The sequence below is a fragment of the Psammomys obesus genome, unplaced genomic scaffold (assembly GCF_907164565.1).
Source record: "Psammomys obesus unplaced genomic scaffold, mPsaObe1.curated_primary_1811, whole genome shotgun sequence".
NCBI lineage: Eukaryota > Metazoa > Chordata > Mammalia > Rodentia > Muridae > Psammomys > Psammomys obesus.
Genome location: NW_026585686.1, coordinates 6985934 through 7005754, shown reverse-complemented (window position 1 = coordinate 7005754; position 19821 = coordinate 6985934). Strand labels below are relative to the sequence as shown.

Below are 19821 nucleotides of genomic sequence, written 5' to 3'. Positions count from 1 at the left end.
CAAAATACTAACACAATTCTTTACAGACCTTGAAAGAACAATTCATAATTTCACATAGAAAAACAAAACAAACAAACAAACAAAAAAACAGACTTGCCAAAATGATCCTGTACAACAACCGATCGTCTGAAGGTATTTCCATCCCTGATCTCAAGCTGTACTACAGAGCAATAGTAATAAAACCTGCATGGTACTGGCATAGAAACAGAATGATGGATCAATGGAATTCAATTGAAGACCCAGAAATAAACCCACAAACCTATGGATACTTGATTTTTGACAAAGATGCCAAAACCATACAACAGAAAAAAGACAGCATCTTCAACAAATGGTGCTGCTCTTCCTGGATGTCTATATGTAGAAAAATGCAAATAGATCCATACTCATCACCCTGCACAAAACTAAAGTCCAAGTGGATCAAAGACCTCAACATAAAACCAGACACACTAAATCGAATAGAAGAAAAAGTGGCAAAGAGTCTAGAACTCATTGGCACAGGAGACAACTTCCTGAACAGAACACCAACAGCATAGGCTCTAAGATCAACAATCAATAAATGGGACCTCATGAGACTGAGAAGCTTCTGTAAAGCAAAGGACACTGTCTTCAGAACAATATGACGGCCTACAGGCTGGGAAAGGATCTTCACCAACTCTATGTCTGACAAAGGGCTAATATCCAGACTATACAAAGAACTAAATAAGTTAAAAAGCAACAAATTAAGTGATCCAATTAAAAATGGGGTACAGAGCTAAACAGAGAATTTTCTCTAGAGGAATATAAAATGGCAGAGAAAAACCTAAAGAGATGTTCAACGACCTTGGCCATCAGAGAGATGCAAATCAAAACGACCCTGAGATTTCACCTTACACCCAGCAGAATGGCAAAGGTTAAAAACTCAAGGGACAACACATGCTGGAGAGGTTATGGATAAAGGGGAACCCTCCTCCATTGCTGGTGGGAACGTAAACTGGTACAACCACTTTGGAAATCAATCTGGCTGTGGCAATTTCTCAGACAATTAGGAATAATGCTACCTCAAGATCCAGCTATACCACTCCCAGGCATATATCTAAAAGAAGCTCAGGTACACAACAAGGACATTTGCTCAACCATATTTGTAGCAGCTTTATTTGTAATAGGCAGAATCTGGAAACAACCCAGATGTCCATCAATGGAGGAATGGATACAGAAATCCAGAAATCGTGGTACTTTTACACAATGAAATACTGCTCAGCAATTAAAAACAAAGAAATCATGAAATTTGCAAGCAAATGGTGGGATCTAGAAAAGATCATCCTGAGTGAGGTATCCCAAAAGCACAAAGACACACATGGTATATACTTACTTACATAGACCTATAAGACAGGATAAACATACTAATATATGTGTACCTAAAGAAGATTAACAAGAAAGAAGACCCGGGGTAAGATGATCAATCCTCACTTAGAATGACAAATGGGATGGACATTGGACATAGGAGAACACAAGTAACAGGACAGGAGCCTACCACAGAGGGCCTCTGAAGGACTCTACCTAGCAGTATATCAAAGCAGATGCAGAGACTCATAACCAAACCTTCGGCAGAGTGCAGGAAATCATCTGATATAAGGGGGAGTTAATATGACCGGGAGAGGACAGGAGCTCCACAAGGACCAAATATATCAGGGCACAGGGATCTTCTATGAGACTGTTTCTCCAATCAAGGACCATGTATGGATATAACCTAGAACCTCTGCTTGGATGTAGCCCACAGTAGCTCAGTATCCAAGTAAGTTTCCCTAGTAAGGGGAACAGGAACTATTTCTAACATGAACTTAATGGCTGGCTCCTTTACCTCCCCAGAACTGAGGGAGGAACAGCCTTGTTAGGCCACAGAGGAGGACATAGCAGCCAGTCCTGAAGATACCTGATAAGCTAGGGTCAGATGGAAGGGGAGGAGGACCTCCTCTAGCAGTGACTTGGAAAGGGGCAGGGAGGAAATGAGGGATGGAGATTGGGATTGGGAGGGAATGAGGAAGGGGGCTACAGATGAGATACAAAGTAAAAAAACCTGTAATTAATATAAAAAATAATTAATAAATTTAAAAAATAAAATTTAATTTAAAAAAAGTGCTGACTAATCCTAGTCATCACTGAAATGCAAAGCAATGCAACCTTAACACTACAGAACTATAGTAATAAAGGCAGATGATGCTGGCAGAAAAACAGATGGGGGAAGCAACAGAATAGAACAAGATCTGGAACTACCTTACCCCTAAGGAGAACACTCCTCCATTGCTGGTAGGAGTGCAAACTCTTAGAAACAACAATGGAAATCAATCTGGCACTTACTCAGAAAATTGGGAATCGTTCTACCTCAATGCCCCACTATACCACTCCTAGTCATATACCCAAAAAATGCTGTACCATAAAATAAGGACATTTGCTCAACTACATTCACAGAAATTTTATTCTTAATAGCCAGAATCTGAAAAGATCCCAGATGTCCATCAACTGAAGAATGGATAAAAAGTCTTAGGTATCCACATAGTGGAATAGTACTTAGCTACTAAAAACAAGTAAATCATGAAATTTGCAAACATATGGATGAAACTAGAAAATATTACCCTGAGTGGTGGCCCAGACCCAGCATGACACACATGGCATGTGTTCACTTACAACCAGATAGTATCCATATGGTACAGGGTATCCACACTACAAGAGTTCACAAACCCAAAGAAGCTAAGTTAACAACGAGGGACCAAAGAAAGATGTTTGAATCTCACTCAGAAGGGTACGTAGAATGGACAAACTGAAGTGGTTGAAGAGAGGGAACAGGATAGGAGAGGGAGTGCTGAGGGAAATTAGGGTGGGAATCAGATATGGGAAGAGTGGGGGATGGGAGCAGGAGGACAGATGGCTTGCAGAAAGCAGAGAAATCATGAGTAGAGCATCTTTGAGACAAGGTGAAGACCTACTACAGAATAGGCTCCTGGGAGGATATGGGAGTGACTCTAGCTGATACCTTAGTAGTGGGGGTCATGAAGACTGAAGAGGACTCTAAACAGACAGGACTCCTAGTGGAGGGAGGGGAACACCAAGCCACACACAAAACTTCAACCCAAAATTTACCCTGCCTACAAGATGTGCAGATAGAGTAGAGATTAAAGGAATATCTCACCAATGTGGGTCCAACCTGAGACCAACACCAAGGGAAAGAGCCATCCCCTGACACTATTAATTATACTCTGTTCTGCTTCCAGACAGGAGGTAGCATGGCTGTCCTCTGAGGGGTTCCACGAAGCACTGGATGGAGACAGATACTGAGACTCACAACCAAACATTGGGTAAAGGTAGGGATTTTTATGGAAAAGTAAGGGAAAGGATAGGAAGAACTGGAGGGGACATGAGCTCATCAAGAAGACCAACAGAGCAAACTAACCTGAGCCCAGGGGCCTTGTGGAGACTGAAGCACCAGCCAAGGACCATGCCTGGACGGGATCTAGGACCCCTCCACAGATGTAGCTGATGAGCAGCTCTAGTATCATATGGATCTTCTAGTAATGGGAGTGGGAGCAGTCTCTGCCATGGGCTGCTTTTTTTTTTTTTTTTTTTCACTCCCCCTGGCAGGGATGCCTTTCCAGGCCACCGAGGAAGAGGAGGCTCTCGGTCCTGATGTGACTTGATGTGCTGGGGTGTGTTGGGGAAGGTTCTCCTTTTCTGTGAGGTAGGTTAATGCATGAACATTAATGGAAAGAAGCCTAGAACAGCTCGCACACTATCAAGCAAGTAAGCATTAAGGTAAGAGGGGCACATGGGTAAAGTAGGACAGTACCCTCAGAAAGAACACTAACTGGAATAAAAACTCAAGCAAACTTTGTTGGGAAATTTAACTCAGAACTTCAAAGAAGAAACGGGCACACTGACATTCAAAATTTTACATTATGACACATTTCTTGTGGTGATAGAATAGAAAAAAATCCATGTGAGGATGACTGGAATTTTGTTCTCACTAAAGTTGACGTAACTGACATTTATAGATTGAAACCAACAATTTCTGAATACATTGTTTTGAAGACTGTGAGGAATATTTTCTTACAGATTATTAGTAGAACATAAAATAAATCTCAGCAAATCACAAAGAACTAATATTAAACACAGGATATTTTCTGAGCACTGAGTTGAATTAAGTTAGAAGCCAACAAAAGGAAGATTCTGTAGGACACATCAGCCTGCTATGCAATATGTTTCTACACAAACTTATGAGGCAAAGAAGAAACAACTCTAAACACCATTATATGAACATTATTCCAAACTGTACAATCTAGTAAAGAAAAATCTTAGAAATCTTCTTATGGAGTTAAATGGGTATGTTTGGGGAAACTTAAGAGGTAACGTGTTAAGCATTTCAATTCTCTAAAATGAAACAGTAAAACCCAGAAATATGTTAGACAAAGTAAAAAATAGTAAGAGATGAGAAAAGAGAACAGAAATCTAATGTAAACATGTAACAAATATCCTTATGCCATAAAAGGTTTTAAAACTATCTCTAATGAACAAATATTCCAAAATGTTGGTAAAAATATCAATGAAATTGTTCTTCCCCTTCACCAAAAAATAATAGCTCTAAACGCTTTCAGTGAAAAGTTCTTCCTTTTTCTGTTTCTTTGACTAAAATAAATTAGGCTCGACTTTGAGGGTATCTCCACTTTGACACCAAAACCTAACAAGAACTTTACTAGAAAGAGATGCTACTGATCAATCTCCTTTAAACACTGATATAAAAATACCAGGCAAGAGCACTCCCCCACTACATCAAAAGACGATGGCGGAGAACAAGATGACATTCTAGAAGTGCAAACTTGAACTAACTTTTGCATTTATTAACTAACATTAACTCACGATGTTAACAGAACATGGGAAAAAATTCAACTGATAGAAGGTAGAATAAACATATTCCAGTGTATTCCACAAGATGGACTATGAGCAGGAGCTACATATTCATGCAACATGAATGAACTTCAAAGACACAAAGTTAACATACAGAGGCCAGCCATGAAACATACAGACAACATAGACTGAAAGGTTACATTACAGAAAACTGAAATTCTTCCATAACATAGAAGTCACAATGATTCCTCTGGGGAAACGGTTTGTCCTAAATGAGAGGGGGTACAAAACACATTGAGGATGCTGTCAACTTCCTGTAAACTGATTCATCTTAACTATATAAATACATACTGTGCTTTTAATGCAATTGAAAATATGTATTCAATTTGTTTTAAAAAGATGTAAAAATTTTCTATACTGCTACTTATCAATTTATCAGCATGAGACCTAAGATTGGTGAATAGAACCCAGTGCTTTCCAAAGCACAGCATTAAGGCATAGTTTCCTTAGAGAACACACATGGTAGTGACAGTTTCTATTGTTCAAGCTACTCCTGCTCCGACTGTAACTATGAATCTACCTACAATATAGGGATTAATAAATAAAATAAAGAACATGGGAACTGGTTACCTGAAGCTGAGTTGAATGCAGACCTATGATGGATTTCCTCCTTAATGGCTAGGAACTTTTATTTTACACATGTAAATACATAAAAACTTGTACAAATTTTTAAAATAATGTATTTTGATATAAAACATAGTTTTATATTTTTACCCTCAAGCGTTTTGATCCACCTCAACTATGATACATGAGATTTATTTCCATCTATTTTTTCCAGTAATAAAACCAATGGCATCCCAAGGTCACTGGAAGAGAACAATGTTAACTACAGTGAATACATAAGCATATGATGTCCTTAATTACAACTCAACTTAATACTTAAAATATATGTGGTTTCATTCAACAATCAGCAACAAATTCTCAACATACTGACACCTTGTATTTTATAATTTCTGGATTGTTAACTGAAAATAAAGTTACTATTATTAGTTCTGTTTTAATGGTTTTCATTATCCTTCCAGAAATACTGTAAAATTATGACTTTTAAATCAAACAATTTCCCTAATAATCCTTTGCAGATTCTTGAAATGTATTTGTGTTCTTACTGTTTTGCTTTCTTTTGAATGTGCAGCATAACCGTAACAATAAAGTGACCAACACACTTGCACCTCTGTTAGTCACTGTGTTTCTGTCATCTGAATGCTAAGATGTGTGTGTGTGTGTGTGTGTGTGTGTGTGTGTGTGTGTGTGTGTAATCTTCAATTGTGTTAGCAAGGAAGCAATGATCATTGCTTTTAAAATGTTAGCTCTGGTAGATTTCAGAAAATTTCTTATCAAATGTCAGTAGTTTTCCATTTGTTGCTGCTTAACATAAAAACAACTCAGAAGTCGGGCTCCCGGCAGACTCTGCCTTACAAGGTGCACCTCTTAGAGAGGCAGGCTTTAAATCTGCACTTTGCCTTTTCTCCTAACAGAGAAAAAAAATGTATCTATTTTCTTGTGAATTTACAAAAAAAATGTGTAAAACACTCTCTGGAACTGATCCAGTAGAGAGAAGTTGAGGCTTTTCAATGAAACGACAGCAAGCAAAGGAAAAAACATAACAAGACTCTATTTCAAGCCTTAGGCCTTGTGAGGCCTCTCTCCCATACATCTTTCTGAGTGGGGCTGATTACAGCCTATCTTGTTGCATCACTGAACAAACTCTGAACAGAAACTGATGTAAGAATACCAATTTTTTATTTTTAAAATAATTTTAAAGCCAATTAAAGAAATTGAGTTGTGTGTTCAACAGGGAGACATTCGTGGACGAAATGAATTTATGCTTCCATAATTTTATGAAATACAAATGGAACAGGATGTAGTTACATGGGAGGACAACACTGTCACATCTAAGCACAATTTTACATGTTGGCTGAGACCTTCCTTTCATTCATTTAGATACTCATTAAGCATCAAATTATATCATACTGGGCAGTGTAGGGGACATTCCACAACAAACTTCTTCCCCCAGTCACCATGTTAAATAGAAGTAAAACTTTATGTTTAAAATTAACTATAAAACTCCTCCAAGCATCTTAGTTCACTCTACTGAGATGGATACCTTTCTCAGCTATGAAGTCTTACAAGCACAGTAGACAGTGGTCTAGAACCTGTAATTTACATCCTCAAAGTAGATTCTAACTGCCTTTGATTGACAGACTTAACAAATGAGAGGATTTCATTTGGAAAATAACTCCTTACCCTAACAGCACAGGGAGTCAGTCTGAGTGCTGAAGATGTGAGCGCTCTGCACCTGCTCCTATTAGGTCTGAGTGCCAAGCTTAGTGCCTGCTTCTCATAGCACTCCCTGTTCTAGCAAACACAAATCACCAGCGACGAAACTCAACATGGAAGGCAAAGCACACTTAAAGCCAAGAGAAGGAAACGAACTAAAGAGTATGTAAGACTCTTGACTTTTCCTTTCTGGCATTTAGTAAGTATATACAGATAATCAATCACTAATCTATCCAACTCAACGCTGATTAGCGAGTTAAATGACATCATCAAGTGCAAAACTGCAGACTCGGCATCCATGCAATGTGAATTAATTATAATGAATGGCCACTTCATTATTATTTTCTAACATTTTAGTTTTCACTCAAAAATGCATTTACAAAGATTTTTATTTATTCCTGAAACTAAAAAACAACATTTATTTATTTATTTATTTATTTATTTGCTTATTTATTTATTAAAATCCAGTCACCAGACACAGGAAACAAAACTGTGCTCAAGCACAATTCAATATATTCCGTCTGACTATATAAATTAATATCTGAAGAAAGCCTCTAAAATCATTTTAAAGGACTCTCAAGTGAAAAATTGGGACTCCCCCCCCCAGTTTCATAACACATGTATAAATAATTGAGTGAGTTTTGTGAAGCTTGAAGAGTAAAATCTGTGTTTAAAATTATTTTCATTGCTGTTATAAAGGAAACATGAAGTTTACCCTTTAAAGCCATTAAGTTCTGGCACCTGTGAAATGGCTCATCAGGAAAAGAAGGGCACTTTCCACCAAGTCTAATGACCTAATGACCCTGGGACCAGAATGAAAAACCATCACAAGTTGTTCTCTGATCACCACATTCAAGTTATCTGCACATGCACACACGTACACAACCAGTCAATACAATGAAATAATTAATTTCTTTAATTAAGTGATATTTGAAGGGATCTTTTATCTAGTCCTTTAGATTCTAATTTCAAAAAAAAATAATTATCTTTTGGATTTGCCAGCATTTCATTTCTGGGCACTGGCCATGCAAGGCTCAGGAACTCCTACATCATGTTCTATTCCCAGTCCTGCCCTCATCCACTTTGATGGTATCTCTACTTCTGTTATTTTTAATGAGGTGTTGTATTGTGATATACAAAAATAATGATGTCCACAAATACTTCCCGCTCCTCCACCAAGAGTAACAGTCTCCCTCCTCACTCTTTAATCACTTTACAAAGGTTTTTGTTTGTTTGTTTGTTTTGTTTTTTTGTTTTTGTTTTTTGTTGTTGTTGTTGTTGTTGTTTTTTGTGGAGTGGTCTTTGTTTCTTTCTTTGTGGCTTGCACTCACTTTGGATTTTGGAATCAGAGTCTAACACTGGAGCCTTGTTGTACAGCTCAGGCTGTTTGTAAAATTGCAGCATGTCTCCAGCCCCAGCCACCCAAATGCAGATAGAAAGATGGTCCAAAAGTTCCTGATGTAGTAGTAAAAAGTCCTTTTCAAAAATCTTACCTTTGTCAGAGATGGCCTCTGTTCCTATTATTGGGGAACCCTCTTGGACACTGAGCTGCCATGGGCTACTTCTATGCAGGGGTTCTAGGTTATCTCCATGCATGGTCCTTGTTTGGAGTAACAGTCTCAGAAAGACCCCTGTACCCAGATTTTTTGGTTCTGTTGCTTTCCTTGTGGAGCTTCTGTTCCCTCCAGGGCTTTCTATCTCCCCTTTCTTTCAACACTCTGCCCAAAGTTTGGCTATGAATCTCACTCAGCATATGCTTTGATACCCTGCTGGGAAGGGGGAACAGCTTTATCTGTCCAGAGAGGAAGACAAAGAAGCCAGTCCTGCTGAGATCAGATAAACTAGGGTCAGATGGAAGGGGAAGAGGACCTCCCCTATCATTAGACTGGGAGAGGAGCATAGGAGAAGAAGGGGAAAAAAGGGTGAGATGGGGAGGGGATGGGGAAGGGGGCTATAGCTGGGATACAAAGTGAATGAGCAGTAATTAATAAAAATAAAATAAAAATTTTAAAAATCTTACCTTTAGTTTGTCTTTTTCTTAGTAAGGAGATCAAGAAAAATTACTATTTTTGAGTTGCAAACTGAACTACTCAAGTTTTAATGTGAAAATCTGAAAATATGACTCAAAATCAAATTATGATTATGTATTCCTAAATATAGAAGAGACAGACACTTCCCTAAAAATGAGCAAAATACATGTAAAACAGCTGACTGTAGTTGTTACCAATAAAGAAATTTGAGATTTCAAGTATAAATTAAAATTTTAGAACAAATATTTTCCACCCTGAGCTTGACATCATTCCATGTCTAAGAGGTTTGGTTGATATAATCTCAAATGTTATTAGCAAGTACTATTTTTAATTATATAATTAAGTATAAAATTTAATTTGTCAATCTCCACATTTTTCAAGTGGCCAAAGTAACAAAAAATTATGCTTAGGTTATATAAATAAATAAAAAGTAAGACAAACAACTAGGTTTTATTGCAATGGAGTATGAAATACTCTTGAGGTAAAGGATCTATATTCTACTTAACCGTTAGGAAAACATCACAGCTCCTGGCACACTATAAAAGAAGAACGGCAGGGGCTGGTGATATGGCACAGATGTAAAAGCATTTTGTGCTCTTGTAGGGGACTTGAGTTCAATTCCAAACACCCACAACACAGCTCACATCTGCCTGCAACCCTAGTTCCAGGTGATCCAAGCCCTCTTTTGCCCTTTGTAGGTACTGTATACACATTCACATCCCTACACAAAGACAGAAGTACATAAATAAGAATAATAAATCTTTTAAATACAGGAAGAAGAATGGCTACAATTTTCTAAAGAGCTATTTTCATTTCATAAAACTATGAAAGGCCAATTTTTCCATATACATTAGCTAAAATCATAAATTCAAAAAAATTGAATGCAAAAGCAGGTAAAAGAGTCCAACTTTCTTCTATCTAGTATTAGAGTTGAGAAAATGTGCAACACTATAAAACACAGTTTCTCCCTTCATGAATTTTGAACATAAAATGGATTGTCTGTGATTATATGAATTAATAAATATTTAAAGCATTTCTCAACTTTATCTTTAATTATGGTCAATATTTGCGGAAAGTTAAAAAAAACTTTTTGTAGTTCTTTATCAATAGTATTAAAGGTTTCCTTATGTGTGTGCATGTGTCTGTGAAAGGATGTGCACCTTTGTGTGCAAATTTGAGACAGAGGTAAGAAAAGGGCATCAGATCCATGATAACTGCAGCTACAGGCATTTAAGGATTCAGGGCTTGTCAGTCAAGTGCTAAGACACAAACACTCTTAACTGCTGGGCCATCTCTGTAACCCAGCTTTTATTAAATTTTGAGAATGAAAGTCTTATATTTTTGGTTGTAAGCTTAGCCTTTAATGGCTGAGCCATCTCTCAAACTAAAGTCCAACTGGATCAAAGAGCTCAACATAAAACCAGACACACTAAATCTGTTAAAAGAAAAGGTAGGGAAGAGCCTTGAACTCATTGACACAGGAGACAACTTCCTGACCAGAACACCAATAGCACAGGCTCTAAAATCAACAATCAATTAAGGGGACCCCATGAAACTGAAAAGCTTCTGTAAAGCAAAGAACACTGTCATCAGAACAAAACAACAGCCTACAGACTGGGAAAGGATCTTCACCAACCGTACATTTGGTAGAGGGCTAATATCCAGAATATATGAAGAACTCAAGTAGTTAAACACCAACAATCCAAATAATCCAATAAAAAATGGGATACAGAGCTAAACAGAAAATAATCAACAGAGAAATATCCAAGAGAAACATTTAAAGAAATGCTCGTGCTTGCTTTGTAAGCACATATACTAAAATTGGAATGATACAGAGATTAGCATGTCCCCTATACAAGGATGACACACAAAATTTGTGAAGCATTACACATTTTTTTTTCTACCATTGGACTGGGGGGAGAGGCATAGGAGAAGAAGAGGGAGGGAGGGTAGGATTGGGAGTGGATGGGGGAAGGGCTACAACTAGTCTACACAGTGAATAAAGTGTAATTAATAAAAATAAAATAAAAAAATTTTTAAAGAGAAATGCTCAATGTCCTTAGTCATCAGGGAAATGCACATCAAAACAACCCTGAGATTTCACCTTACACCCATTCCTACATTTTACATTCCTATATTTTACATTCCTACATTCTTACATTCCTAAGATCAAAAACTCAAATGACAACATATGCCAAAGAGGATGTGAATAAAGGGAAAACCTCCTCCATTGCTGGTGGGAGTGCAAACTTGTACAACCACTTTTGAAATCAATCTGACACAATCTTAGAAAATTAGGAATAATGCTACCTCAAGATCCAGTTATGCCACTCCTGGGCATATATCTGAAAGATGCTCAACCATACAAGGACATTTGCTCAACTACATTCATAGCAGCCTTATTCGTAATAGCCAGAACCTGGAAACAACCTAGATATCCCTCAACCAAGGAATGGATACAGAAATTGTGGTACATTTACACAATAGAATACTACTCAGCAATAAAAACAAGGAAATCATGAAATTTGCTGGCAAATGGATGAAACTAGAAAAGATCATCTAAAGCGAGGTAACCGAGAAGCAGAAAGACACACATAGTATATACTCACCTATAAGTGGATATTAGACATTTAATATAGGATAAACATACTAAAATCTACGGTCCTAAAGAAGCTAAACAACAAAGGAGGACCCTAGGGAAGAGGCTTAATCTTAATTAGAAGGGCAAACAGGAGAAATATCAGAAGCAAGGGAAGACAGAGAACAGGACAGGAACCTAACACTGAGGGCCCCTGAAAGACTCTACCCAGCAGGGTATTGAAGCAGATACTGAGAATCATAGCCAAACTTTGGGCACAGTGCTGGGAATCTTATGAAAGAAGGGTGAGATAGAAAGACCTGGAGGAACCACTGATGATTGATGGAGATAACCTAAAACCCCTGCCCATGGCAGTTCAGTGTCCAAGTGGGTTCCATAATAATGGGAACAGGGACTGTCTCTGACATGAACTGATTGACCTGTTCTTTTAACACCTCCCGCTGAGGGGGCAGCCTTACCAGGCCACAGAGGAAGACAATGCAGCTACTCCTGATGACAACTGATAGACTAGGATCAGAAGGAAGGGGAGGAAGACCTCCCCTATCAGTGGACTGGGGGAGGGGCATGGGTGGAGAAGTAGGAGGGAGGATGGGATTGGGATGGGAGGATGGAGGTAGCTACAGAGGGGATACAAAATGAATAAACTGTAGTTAATAAAAATAAAAATTAAAAAAATACCTGGAGGGGACAGGAGCTCCACAAGGAGACCAACAGAGTCAAAAAATCTGGGCCTAGGGGGTCCTGCAGAGACTGATGAATCAACCAAGGACCATGGAGAGAACCTAGACCTGCTCAAATCTAACCAATGGGCAGCTCAGTCTCCATGGGGGTTACATAGTAAGGGGGGCAGGAGCAGCATAAACTCTGTCATAAACTCAGTTGCCTGCTCTTTGATCACTTCCCCCTAGTGGGGAAGCCTTGCCAGGCCACAGAGGAAGACAATGCAGACAGTCCTGATGGGACCTGGTAGGCTAGGGTCAGATAGTAGGGGAGGAGGACCTCCCCTATCAGTGGACTAGGAGAGAAGAATGAGGGTTGGGGGAGTGGGAAGGAGGGTGGGACCTGGAGATCAGGAAAGGGGCTACAGCCAGGATACAAAGTAAGTAAACTGTAAATAATAACAATAATAAATGACATTAGCCAAAAAAGTAAATTATCATGAAATCAAAATGTTTGAAAACTGTTGCCTTAGAATATTACATTTCAGTATGAAAGGTTACTAATAAAAAAGAAGGCTAATGTTTACTGAGTGCTATTAAAGTACTGGGCTTACCCTTTGGGCCTTTCATTTCATCTTGGTCCCATTATTTAAGTAAAGAGAGAGAAGGGCTCAGATAAGTAGAGAGGTGGCTGTAGTAGTGATGATGGTGGTGGTAGTGGCTGAAGTGGAGGTGCCATCAAAGCCAGTGTGTGTGTGTGTGTGTGTGTGTGTGTGTGTGTGTGTGTGTGTGTGTATCATAGGATTAAAGTATTAATATCCCTTACTTAAACCTATTGGTAACACAACACAAATCTCATTCTGTTTCTTGCTAATGCAAAATCACACCACAACAATCTGAGAATAAGAAATCCTAAAATGCCCCCAAGTCATGCTCAATAATTATGCAGTCAATAAAATACGAACAGTGATATGTACAGTTAGGACTGGGGTCCTGGCTTCAGCCTGCTGGCCCAGAAGCCAGGCCTGCTGTGTAAGCTTACTGCACTTCCACATCCTCCTCAGAACACCAGCAACATCCCCTCTTCTACTTTCTAACAATGGTGTGATGATGACACAGAATTGGGCCTAGAGTAAGTCCTAGCACAGAAAATGTCTCTAGCAGTTAATTGTGATGCCAGTGGTGATGAAACAATGATAGATGGTTCTTCAATGACGTTTCTACTCAAAGAAAGTACAGGATCTCCAAGGGTACACTGGTTACTTGTCTTTCTTTATTAAAAATTCATCTCTTGGAAAGGAATCATACATAGTTAACGCATACGCTTCTGAATGTTTAACAGTATTTAAAAGTTAACTAAGCAACCGTCTTTGAGTTTAAGTATATACACGAGGCACAAAGTATTCAAAGAGAAACAAGGCACAGAGCATGAACTTCCAGCCAGCTTCAACTCTGACTAACAAAGCTCCTCTTGGTGCCTGCTAGCACCAACTCAAGTATCACAGCTCCCATGGCCTGTGCGCGTGCTTATGCATATCTCAGAACAGCATTTATTCACTTAAATCTCAAGACCTGTGTTTTCTCAGGCAAACTTACAAGGGAAAAAATTCAAGGAATGTAGCTTGACAGAAAATATTACCATCAAAGTGTGATGAAATTTTCTACATCAAGGCAAAAAAAAGATGAAGGGAATTAATCCACTGCCATACCAAGACAAACAGGAGTTTAGATAAGACATTAGGGTTTTACAGTGATTTTTTTTCCATCATTCTCACATATCCAGAAGACAAATGACACTGATACCTGCTCACAATATGCTTAGCAAAAGAAGACAAAATAACACTTTGGACATAGTACAGCTGGGAGTACAGAGCCACAGGGAAATCAACATCATTCTGCCTCACTATCCCTCTGTCCCAGAATCATCTTAACCCAATTCATTTAACTGACCCTTAACATCTAGCAAACTAGAAATGAATAAAATTAGGATGAAACTTCTGCCTTATAATTGGAAGCGTGATTTACATATGGAAAAGAATTTCATAGTAAAGCAAAGGACACTGTCCTCAGAACAAAACGACAGCCTACAGATTGGGAAAGGATCTTCACCAACCCTATATCTGACAGAGTGCTAATATCCAGTATATATAAAGAACTAAAGAAATTAAACAGCAAAAAATCAAGTAATCCAATTAAAAAATGGGGTACAGAGCTAAACAGAAAATTCTCTGCAGAGGAATATCGAATGGCAGAGAAACACTAAAGAAATGCTCAACCTCATTAGCCATCAGGGAAATGCAAATCAAAATGACCCTAAGATTTCACCTTACACCCATCAGAATGGCTAAGATAAAAAACTCAAGAAACAACACAAGCTGGAGAAGTTGTGGAGAAAGGGGAACCCTCCTCCACTGCTGGTGGGAATGTAAACTTATACAACCACTCTGGAAAGCAATCTGGCACTTTCTCAGACAACTAGGAATAGCGCTTCCTCAAGATCCAGCTATACCACTCCTAGGCATATATCCAAAAGATTCCCAAGCATACAATAAGGACATTTGCTCAGCCATGTTTGTAGCAGCTTTATTTGTAATAGCCAGAAGCTGGAAACAGCCCAGATGCCCCTCAACTGAAGAATGGATGCACAAATTGTGGTATATCTACACAATAGAATACTACTCAGCAATAAAAAACAAGGAAATAATGAAATTTGCAGGTAAATGGTGGGATCTGGAAAAGATCATCCTGAGTGAGCTATCCCAGAAGCAGAACGATGCACATGGTATATACTCACTCATATAGACATATATAATATAGGATAAACCTACTAAAATCTGTACACCTAAAGAAACTAACCAAGAGGGAGGACTCTTGCTAAAATGCTCAATTCCTATCCAGAAAGGCAAAGAGGCTGGACATCAGAAAGAGAAAAGAGCAAACAAGTCAGGAGCCTGACACAGAGAACCTCTGAAAAGCTCTGCCCTGCAGACTATCAATGCAGATGCTGAGACTTATGGGCAACCTTTGAGAAGAGTGCAGGGAATCTTAGGAAAGAAGTGGGAAACAGTAAGATCTGGAGAGGACAGGAACTCCACAAGGAGAGCAACAGAACCAAAAAATCTGAGCACAGGGGTCTTTCCTGAGACTGATATTCCAACCAAGGACTATGCATGGAGATAACCTAAGACCCCTGCACAGATGTAGCCCATGGCAGTTCAGTATCCAAGTGGGTTCCATTGTAATAGGAACAGGGACTGTCTCTGACATGAACTGATTGGCCTGTTCTTTAATTACCTCCCCTGAGGGGGAAGCAGCATTATCAGGCCACAGTAGGAGACAATGCAGCCACACCTGATGAGACCTAATTGACTAGGATCAGAAGGAAGGAAAAGAAGTCCTCCCCTATCAGTGGACTTGGGGAGGGGCATGCATGCAAAGGGGGAGGAAGGGAGAGATTGGGACGGAGGAGGGAGAGAACCACTGGGGGGATACAAAGTGAATAAAGTGTAATTAATAAAGAAAAAAGAAAAGAAAAACATCACCCAATAACATATTTTAGATCACAAAAGTCAAATTAAATAGAAAATGCTCAAGCACCAGGCTAATGAGATGCTCCTGTGGGTAAAGATGCTTGCTGTACAAACCTGGCAACTTGAGTTTGATGCCCAGAACCAAACAACAGCAGCAGAAAACCATTATATGACGTGTGTGTGTGTGTGTGTGTGTGTGTGTGTGTGTGCTCTTCAGGGTTAGCAAGATGGTTAAGACGTTAACTCTCACATCTGGTAACATGAGTTAAATATTCAAAAACCACATAAATATGGAAAGAGAGAAATGACTTCACAAAGCTACCTTTCTCACCTCTTCACATATGCCATGGCAAGTACACATACCTGCTCTCATCCCAGACTAAAAAAAATTTAAATGCTCAAGTACCAAAATTTCTCATTTCTCTTTTGATTAAAAAAACAAAAACAAAAACAAAACAAAACAAAAAAAAACCAATGTGTATGTTTGTCTGTGTGGATTTAATATGTATATGTGGCTGTCCATCTTCATATTTCAGCTTATTTGAGGCAGTCTTGTATTGTTTGCCACTGTGTATGCAACTGGCTCATATGTTTCAGGGGCTTCTCCTGTCTCTCCTTCTACTTCCTCAGAAATGCTGAGATTAGAGACATACTGCATCTAGTTAGTATGAAGGTTATGGGGATCCAAACTCAGGTCCTCACAGTTGAGAATCCAGTGATTTGTTCCTTGAGTCATCTCCCAGAATCCTCATTCACTGGTCTAATGTGTAAAAACTTATCAGGGCTGATGATGGTGCAACTCAAAGGCACCATGTCTCCACATCTGGACATGAACTTGATCCCTCAGTCTTACAGGTATCTATGCAGACTAGCTCCTCAGGGATGACTGTGTTCATGCCAAACAATCAAAAGTGACTCTATAAAGTGCACTTGCAGCATTTGCCTTTATCTCTGCAGTTTGACTGCATATGTCCTTCATCAGAAAGACCACCACTACATTAAGACAGGATGCTGCACTTCTGGCATCAGGAATATGAAAAATAGTATTCCTCTGAAGAACATTCATGTATTCAAAATTATATTCAAAGTTGTTATCTATCAAAATGTTACTGAAACATCTTACCTTAATTTTGTTATGGCTAATAACACAAAACAACAACAACAACAAAAACTGTGGAGATTTCTGCTGGAGCATTTAGGGCAGCACTTCTCAACCTGTGAGTCATAACCCCACAAAGACCATCAGAAAACCCAAATATTTACATTGTGATTCATAATAGTAGCAACAGAAGAGTTATGAAGTAGCAATGGAATGTCTTTATGGTTGGGAATCACCACAGCACAAGGAACTGTATTAAAGGGTCACAGCATTAGGAAGGTTGAGAAACACTGGTTTGGGGTCTTTCATGTAATCATATCTGTTAATAAGGAAGCTTTAATGTATTATCTTCTTTTTTAAAATTTTTCTTCATTTCAGTTATTTACTTTATATACCAAAGGTAACCCTCCCTCTTCTCCTCCCAATTCCCTCTTCCCCTTCCTCCCCTCTTCCTCTCTCCCTTTCCCCTGAGAGGAGGCTGGCTCCCCTCCCCCTGTATCAACCCTCCCCAGTACATCAATTCAAATCAGGACTGAGTATATCCTCATGCACTGAGCCCAGACAAGGCAGTCCTTTTATTTGTACTCCTTCCCCCATCTTTTCCTTCACTTCTTATTGCTGTAGCTCAGACTTCAAGTTCTACGCTGAACAGGAAGTAGAAGAGTAGATACCATTGTCCTAGTCTTCATTTTGAGTTTTTCTTCTTTTGAGATGATACTGACTATAGGCTTGCTATAAATAGGCTTTATTATGCTGAGATATGTCTCCAGTATCACTATTCTTTTCAGTACTTTTATCATTTAGGAACACTGGTAAATATGTGTACACACAGCAACTCTGTTCCAAGGTTTCTCAATCAGAAGACTAGTAAACAAACCAAATCCAAGTTGTGGGAAGGCAAGCCTGTGCTAGACACTGATGGTCATGTGACAACTTCCCCAAGCTCTACCCATCACACAGCAATGGCAGCTCCGCTATCACCAACTAGGACAAGCAAAACTGACTGCAGACAGTACTCTCATTTAAAAAGCACTCTGTACACATATAATTATTCTTCCTTCCACCTGACACTATTCCCTCACCTCTGCCGAAAAATACCCATTTTTCATCATCAATTTTAAATATTGTGCCTTGTAGTTGGGACTAGTCCTTAAGTCAAAGCTAAGAATTCTCTGCATTGCAGCACTTATCATCTTGTTTCCTGTGTTCTGTGTTCTCCCTGAAATAATAAGACACACTCACTTGATTTTCATTGATTATAGATGTTCAGCAGCAAAAGCTTTATAAACACCATAAATGATCCACAAAACTGTTAGTGTGCTAAGTAGCTTTCACTGCCATGAAAAATTTTAATTCAATGAATGTCTCACAATAAGAAATTTATAACCCCCAGTTCTTTTGTCATTTGGTTTGGTTTTGCCCCAATACTCAGCAACCAAAATTAAATAATATGAATTTCATTAATCAAGGTCCTTAGGTATCCATAGATCTACTTCTGTAGTATTTTGACTATGTTTGTATTTGTGTTCACTTTTGTTCATTATTCAACTTGTCATCAGGAGTTGTTTTGAATGTAACCAGGTAAAACTTATAAATACAGAATTATTCAAAAAAGAGAAGCATACAGAAGGTACTTCAAAAATAAGTTATTTTTTTTAATGATCTAAGTATTCTAACTGCCAACTCTAATAATACATAAAACCTAGCATCACTTCAGTTATTTCAAAATATTATAAATTTTCAAAGTGAAGTCTAGCTTTAATATATGTGTGTGTGTATACATGTAAATATAATGTATATATACACATTACTATAAATTATACTTCTAAATAAAATGTGTACACACCAGCATGTTTTTGAGGAGGATGGCGGATGAACTAAGAACCTGGAAACATTAATCAAACCACAATACAGCAGGATACCATTTGCCACAGATGCTGGAGTTTCTTAACAAGCAGACCCTGATATTCTTGTTGCAAGGTACATTTCCTACGGAAGCATCTTTGGCAACCTGAGCTAGCCATGTATTTTCTTTGATCTTAGAATTAGTCTCTGTTGCCACGATTTAAAAATAATCTTTCCAACATCAATTTCTAAATCTTGGTTGTAAATTTCTATTTAAAATTAATAATTGTAATCCACATTGTTCCTACAAGCAACATGGGGGACTGATTTAGTGCCCATGGTCATTCATAAAGCAATTATTTAACCAGGAAAGCACCAACCTCATCTATACTGGTCGGGGGCAACTTCACCGATTAAATATGCAAATCCGATATGCTCAAGGCTGACAAGTTTCTATTATTAAACTGCTAACGTGTTTATTTCTCCCACAATAGCTAGACTTTTGTCATGAATACGCATTAAGCCACGTAGTTAATAGCTGTGATGACTAGGTGACAGTGAGGACACTACTTGAGAACCTGCATTTGACAGATCATTGACACACAGTCGCAGTTCCTTTTCACTTAATCGGGAATAGTGCAATAGGAAATGAGCTGGAACGATTAGAGATTATTCAGGTTTAATAGCATACATCCTTTTAGCTGGCGTTAGAACAATACACAATGTGGCGGAGTTAAACAGAGGCATCAATTACACTCTCAGAGCTGCTAATATTTTTGACAATATTTAAATAGCACATCCCTTCAGGGCACGGCTCTTTTGCCCTCTCAGTTACACACCTGTCAAGTGT

General features: G+C 38.6%; 1 protein-coding gene and 1 non-coding gene across 5 annotated transcripts in view; one reads left to right on the top strand and one right to left on the bottom strand.

Annotated features, from left to right (window-relative positions):
* Positions 1–19821, bottom strand: part of Mpdz (multiple PDZ domain crumbs cell polarity complex component) — a 169500-nt gene that overhangs the window by 119448 nt on the left and 30231 nt on the right. The window lies entirely within an intron of this gene.
* LOC129665264 (U6 spliceosomal RNA) lies at positions 11031–11135 on the top strand. Its single transcript, XR_008718363.1, has one exon. It is a non-coding gene; the product is annotated as a U6 spliceosomal RNA (small nuclear RNA).